A 7,132-nucleotide genomic window follows, 5' to 3' on the forward strand; every position below is an offset into this window, starting at 1 on the left:
ATCGACACTCGGTACGTCAAAAAATTTTCGTACCGTACCATACGACACCGTGCTAGTGTGGCACCAGTACGGGGTCTGGCACTGAGATGGCGAACCTTGGACAAAAAACTAAGATGCCCAGTCAATCCCCAATGATATCAAAAGTTGGTGGAAGTTAAAATTGCATCTGAGGGTTGGTGATTTAAGCCCTGTTTGGGGGAGCTGTTAGTAGTAGAGCTTTTGGAAGTAGAGCTGTCTGAAGCAGAGCATTTATAAAAAAATGTTTGCTGTTTGGTAACTACATTTCTAAAGTGCTGTGGCACTTTAACATGTATTTGGTAAACAAACTGAGAAAGTACTTTTGTGTGACAAAATGACCATAAAGGACATTACCAGTATTATACAACAAAGCATAATAAAATATAATACGTATTAATACATAAATATATGATATAATATAATATTAATGTAATGTAATATAATATTATTATAATATAGTACCATAACATTATGTATTATAGAATAATAATTTAATATAATATTAAATTATTTAACATAACATATCAATGTATTATGATATAATGTAATATAATATTATATTTATAGTATAATACAATAATAAATATTATTTGCGTTGAGAGGAAGAAGAAGATAGAGAGGGAGAGGGAGAGGATGGGTGAGAGAGAAAGAGGTGGGATGAGGGTTTTGGGAAAAAAAAGTGAGATTTAAATGGGGGTATTTTGGTCCAAAAAAACGCTTCCCGACAAAGCTGAAAACAGCATTTTCGGAAAGCTCCAAATTGGAGCTTCTTCCCAAAAGCTGTTTTCAGCTTCCCGCAAAAGCTGAAACAGCTTTCCGAAAATTTTACCAAACACCATTTTTTATCTAAAAGTACTTTTGGAGGGCCATAAAGTGCTTTTGGCTCTCCAAAAGCTCCCCCAAACAGGGCCTTAAACTATTCAACCAGCTGGTAATCAACATGCATTACTTTGCTTTTCTATACACAATGAAGCAAAAAACCTCCATTAACCTATTTGCTAGGGTCCTTAGCTCTAAGGCCAACCCAAGCATGAAGTTACAGTCCAGATTTTATTCCAACTACATGCCTAAATGGCACTTGTCACCATTACCTAGAGCATGGCTCAGCCTTCCTAGTGCTATGTGTTACAACGAGGTCAATAATTTATACTGAGAACGCTTGTTGCCCTTGCAAGCTCCATGAAAATACTCATTTAGTCAAAAAATAAGGAACTCACCCTGTTACAAATGCTAGTTTCCCTAAAATACTTGACAGGATTTAGGATGAAGCAATTTGGTAGGCATTAAACCACTCGTGTATTCTCCACACTTTTCGTTCACATGTAAACATCTGATATCTTAGCAATCATTGGTATTTAATAGTTTCCTTCTGTTGCGGGGTTTCGCCCCGGCAACAGCCCCCACCGCCCGGACAGAGAAAGCGACTACGTCCCTTCCGAGGTATTGTCCGCTCTGGGGGGTTCGTGGATCGTAGCCTGCGGGGGTCCGCATAGGTACTGCCCCTTTTTTGACAGGAGCCACCAGCCCCCCCTCACGGTTTTGTCCCAAAAGAGCCCTCGAGAGGAAAGATTTTGGCCTCCTCATTATAAGGCACAGACCTTTCCACTATCCGGCGATGTGGGACTAAGTTCGGGAACCACACTCATAACACCTTCTAGTATCTCAAATAAATGCCGCATATTGTTCTCTTGAGTGCTCCACATATTTGCATTTCATAAGATCCTCCTGTTTTCAAACTTATAAGATAAGAACACTTTGTCCTCGTACATATTAACAAGCATAGCGACCACTGGCGCGAACCAGCTTTTCACCATGTAACCAGCTGAATTGCACCCTATGAGTAGTGATAGGTCAAGATCACCTCTGACTACCATAATGCATTGGAAGGAAGTCCATACTAGGCAAACTGTATGTGGTTGCTTTTGAAGTCCACATCTTCATCCAAATTTAATATCTGAGTGTTGATAAACCAATTAATACTCCAATTAGTCACATATAATAATTTTATGAAGTGACATAATATCCAACTGTCACTATCATAAGCAACTGAATACCAAATACATACAGTGAGATAGAACACATTGAGGCGACTGTTGCCACATGCCACCCTCTCATTTTCTAAATGAATCTTCAAGACTGATAGAACCCTCTAAATACAATTAGGTCAAGTAACGTTGAACCTACAACTAGCATAAGCTATCGAGATCTATTTGTTTACAGTAGAGATAAATTAATGCACTCTGACTCCTTGACCATTAGTACTTTGCTTGTAGAGAGCCATAAAAATCTGTCACTAACAATTCCTTACATTATCTGCCACTACATAGGCACACTGAAATCACTTAAATTCCTTTACTTAAAACTTGGAAGTTACCAACTCATATCTCAGCACGATACTTTTCAGGAACTAAGAAAACAACAATAAGAAACAAGCATTATCCCATTAGTTGGTGGCTGGGCTCATGCAAGTCAGGGCCTTATGTAAAGAATGAGATCAAGTAGGAAAATCCATCGAGTTGGGCATTATATCATCTAATTTTTGACAAAAGATATTTTATTTTAATATTAAGTATATACTTCTGTTTTATGCTTTTGCAAATGCTAGTTAGTTATATATGGATTCTTAAACAAGCACTTAATAAGTTGCAATGGTAGAGCAATTGTAATTTATACTCTGAATGAAGGTAAGACAAGTCCCATTTTCAGCATCCTTTATTGTCACTCCTTTACTGTAAGGGTCATATTCTCCAAGATTTTGGCTTCATCAAGCCTGCAAATAGAAAATTTCTGCTTTACCTGACTTTTTCAAATCAAGCTCCATTTTTCATACAGCATCATCAGCCTTCGTTGCCTATGATCATATTAACTCGAACAGTCCACCATTATGTATAATCCAATTTATGTTATTGTAAATGTACCTTTACTATTACCACAAATCTAATATCATCGGTTCTACTGCACTCATGCCCACTACCGTATCAGTCAAATATTTGATCCACAAAACATTACTCCCATAATTGATGTCTCATAATTTTCCATCAAGTTTCCTAGGATTTGACAATTCAGACAACATTCTAGAAGTATATTTACCAAAAAGTAGTTTCTTCTAACTACATTAAGAACTTTTATTTCTCCTCTCTATTAAAAAAAAATTGTTGTTGATTTCAAGTTTTAAGTCTCAAGAGATCTAAACACGCAACCTGAGTCCCAAACAAGGTAATTCTATGATTTAATTCAACTTACTACTGGGAAACTGTTTACTGTTTAATCTAGATTTTGATCAAGAAACTGGTAGATCTAACTTTTAATTGGATATAGCAATTAAAGAATATGTTTCAAGGTCACTAAAATAGCTAACTATTATTTGCTTGTCCGTAACATAAAGGGACAGCATATAACCTAGACTAATTTTTAGTATCGTTTCTTACTTTAGCGACTCAAATGTCGACTGAAAGACATAATCTGTGTTATATTCTTGAAATTTACTCAGTTACAGATTCTAGGGAGAAAAAATGTGTAGCACTGGGACTGGTAGGCCTCAACCAACTATTATTGATGCCACATTTTCACAGCTTAGTGTATCTGCTCTGGTAAGAAGTATAATCTACATATCTCATCTGAGATGCTAAGAAATTCAGTGTTCTTGTACTTCTGTGTATGTTTAACATAATTGCTGGGCTATTTTGGAAATCAGTTTTATGACAAGACAACAGAGGAAAAAAGGAGGAGGAGGGGGGGGGGGGGGGTGTGGATGGCAATGCACAACAAGGAAGATCGATAGGAACATCGTAGTTCATAGATATTCAACCTGAGAGTACAACTTTAACACAGAATAATATCTGGCCTTGAAGTAGGGAAATCTTCAAATTATAAACATACAAAACAGAAAATGAAATGGTAAAAAAGTCAAGACAAGCAGAAACCAGATTCATTGAATACTCTGTAAGGTTCCATATAAATTCAAACATCACCAACAATCAAAGCTATGCATAACAGTTCTTGATAAGGATCATTTTTGGATTCAATGAACATTTGGCATAGGTATAGTTCACATAAGCTCTACCTGGATTAGAATGTAATTTACTCACTATAGATTAAATGATGTCAGCATCATTGATAATAAACCTTAAGCACCACCAAACTCTGTCATATTACTTTCGGTCCAACCCATTGTAAACTCTCCTTTCAAATCAGTATCTATTCCTAGAATACAGCAGAAAAGTTTACAAAATGGCACCAATAAAGTGTTTGACTGACATAACTATCATTTGATGGAAGTTTATATAATTGATCTCAACCTAGACAAGTAAAGGATAACTGAGACAAAAAATCTTGGGTGAAGTGAAACAAAGTTAAATGTCCAAATGTGTATTTTCTTAGTAGTGAAAGCAGCTAAAATCAGAGTAACTGTCCAGGTAGGAGTCCACTATCATCATTCAAATAAAAAGAGCACAAGCCAAATGCATTGATGAATAAATTTGTAAGCTCATAGTTTTTGGCTACATTTTCATTTCGACAAGGAGGTTGTTATACAGTAAACATTCAGACAACATTCATAAATACTAGTTTTTAACAGAATTTTCAAGTCATGTAATTCAGAACAATGGGCAACAACAAGGAAATAGACACTAACACTGTTCAATTTTACAATCTTTAACTTTACAAATCAAAAGCCTAAGAATCAAAGGGTACCCAAGTCCGTGTAGACCAATCAAACAAACCCTGATTATGCATTTCCCTAACTTCCATTCGCTTCAAAGACAAATGATACCATCACCATCCTATGCTGGCTCAAGAATTCTACCACCACATTTTTCTTTACCTACCCAGAACAATAAAGCAACAAGTTTTGATCAAAATCCTAGTTCTGATAACATCCCCAGTTATGATAGCCAACATTCGATTAGAGATACTATTCTACTTTGGAGCTCCAACACCTAATTCCACTCAATTTTGAGGCAATATTAATTATAACTACTACCGATGATAATACTGATGACAACAATGAGAACAACAACAACAACAACAATAACAACATGAGCAGAGAATGTTTTGACGACCACGACAGAGATGACAATAACAATGTAAGGATGGAAAAAGAAACCCCAACCTAATGCCAGAACCGTTCTCCTTTCTATTCTTTATATTTACCCCAAACCTCAACCTTTCTCATAGCATTAGCGAAGATTACCTGGGAGGAAGGCTCAATCATCACCTGTGGGAAAAAGAGTGAGCTCCCTCCTTCCACCTCCCCTCTCCCCCGACTCCAATTCCTCCCCATACGAAGCAGCCGCCGGGTGGAAACCCATCCCCATCCCCATTCCCATCTGATGCATCCCCATCGGCCGTGCCGAGGCCTGCGACAGGAACCGATGATCGAACCCACCACCACCCCCACGGACGCCCCCGCTCGCCGCCGGCCCAAAATGCCCCATCTGCCTCTGATAGTAGTACTGCTGCCCGATCTGGTGCTGTTGGTGCGGGTGGTGGAGGGGGTTCACAGGGACGAGCGGCACGAAGGGCGGCTCCGGCCCTCGGGGGCTGAGGAAGTGGTGGGGGACGGGGCCGCTGGCGAAGAGCTGGTGGTCGGCCGCCGAGATGTGGCCGCCTCCGGCGAGGGCGGCGCCGCCGTGGCCATCGGCGGAGGAGGAGGTCTGCTGCATGCGCTTGAGGTAGAGGCGGTACTTCTGGAGGTGGCTGGCGACGTTCTCCCGGGTGAGGCCCTCGACGCCCATCAGCTGCATGATGGTCTTGGGGACGGCGTTCTTGATCCCCAGGTGGGCCACCGCATCCACGAACCGTTTGTGGAGCTGCGGCGTCCACACCAGCCTTGGCCGCTTCAGCGTCCGCGCCGCCGCCCCCTCGTCTCCGACCAGGGCGGCTCCGCCTCCGGATTCGTGGTCGGGGAGGGCGGCTGCGGCTGCGGCTGCGGCGGCTGCGGCAGGGGCGGGTCGGTGATGGGAGGGGAGGTCGAAGGCGAGGGCGAGGTCGGGGGTGATGAGGGTTTGCGAGAGGGGCATCAGCTCTTCGGGCTTCGGCAGCTGATCCTCCCAGCTGGCGAACCAGTTGTTACTGCTGTTGGTAGTATTGATGTTTGACGACTCCTCCTCCGATTCTTCTCTCATCCCTCCTCCTATTACTCTTGATCTCTCTACCATTTCTTTCTCTCTTTCTCCTTCTTTTCTTATACTTTTCTATGGGGAGGGAAAAGAAGAGATCAGATGTGGGAAGAGAGAGGCTGATGGAATTGGAGAGGGGAGTGAATGGGTGGGAAGATGGTGGTGAGGAAGAGACTTCGAGGTGGATCTCCTTCTTTTGTTTTCTATTTCAGTTGTTTTTGTTTGTTTGTTTTGGTTCGTTATCTCTCGCGATTTATTAAGTGAGGTTTATTTTGGTTATTTGGGATTTGCAATTATTACAGTGACGTTATGGCCATGTTCTTCTCTCGCCTGGAGTTGGTTCGATTTGGACCTCGGTGGCTGGGGCGGTGGGGGCTCGGAAGGGGTGATGTGGACTTGGAGGGATTCGCCGTTATATATGGGACGGTGGTACGTTTATGAGCCCGGTTGGTACGAGGGCACTGCTTTTGGTGACGTTCATCCATCCGTTCTACTTCCCAGCGTTAAACAGGTTTCGACGGATGTGCACCGGATGGCAGAAGTAAGAAAGAGGCCGGCTTCACCATCAAATATTTGGACTTCAGAATAATTACGGCCGGTGATCGTCAGATCTTCAATATTTTGATTCAGTGGTGGAGTTATGGATAACTTGGACTAACATAAGTTATATTTGGCATGAGTTGCGAGCTAGTGCTATCATGTTTGAGGATGATTCGACTATAGTTATTGATTGGATCCAACAAGATGTAGGAGGGGGGCGATAACCACATGTTGTTTAAGAATATTCAAGCTATGATAAGTGATAAGATGGCTTTGCAGACGGAGCCTGTGTATTGAGAGACCAACGAGCAGCAGATGGGTAGCCTCATATATGGCTAACCATTCTTAGAAGATCCTTTGGCTGGGCGAGAGGGGATTACCCGGTGCGCTCCGGAATTTATTATCTTTTGATTTTTTTTTGTATATTCGTACCAGCTATGTATGATACATCCGTT

The 7,132-nt window shown here is 41.3% G+C and overlaps 1 pseudogene across 1 annotated transcript; it reads right to left on the minus strand.

The window, feature by feature from the left end:
- Window positions 1-4,982: 4,982 nt before the first annotated feature.
- Window positions 4,983-6,519, minus strand: LOC103706270 (transcription factor MYBC1 pseudogene; annotated as a pseudogene). The gene has a single exon (XR_015968245.2). The product of XR_015968245.2 is annotated as a transcription factor MYBC1 pseudogene (transcript).
- Between the last annotated feature and the right edge of the window lie 613 nt (window positions 6,520-7,132).

The sequence above is a fragment of the Phoenix dactylifera genome, chromosome 8, assembly GCF_051530095.1.
Source record: "Phoenix dactylifera cultivar Ajwa chromosome 8, Ajwa_hap1_PhDact_Kaust_v1.1, whole genome shotgun sequence".
Taxonomy (NCBI): Eukaryota; Viridiplantae; Streptophyta; class Magnoliopsida; order Arecales; family Arecaceae; genus Phoenix; species Phoenix dactylifera.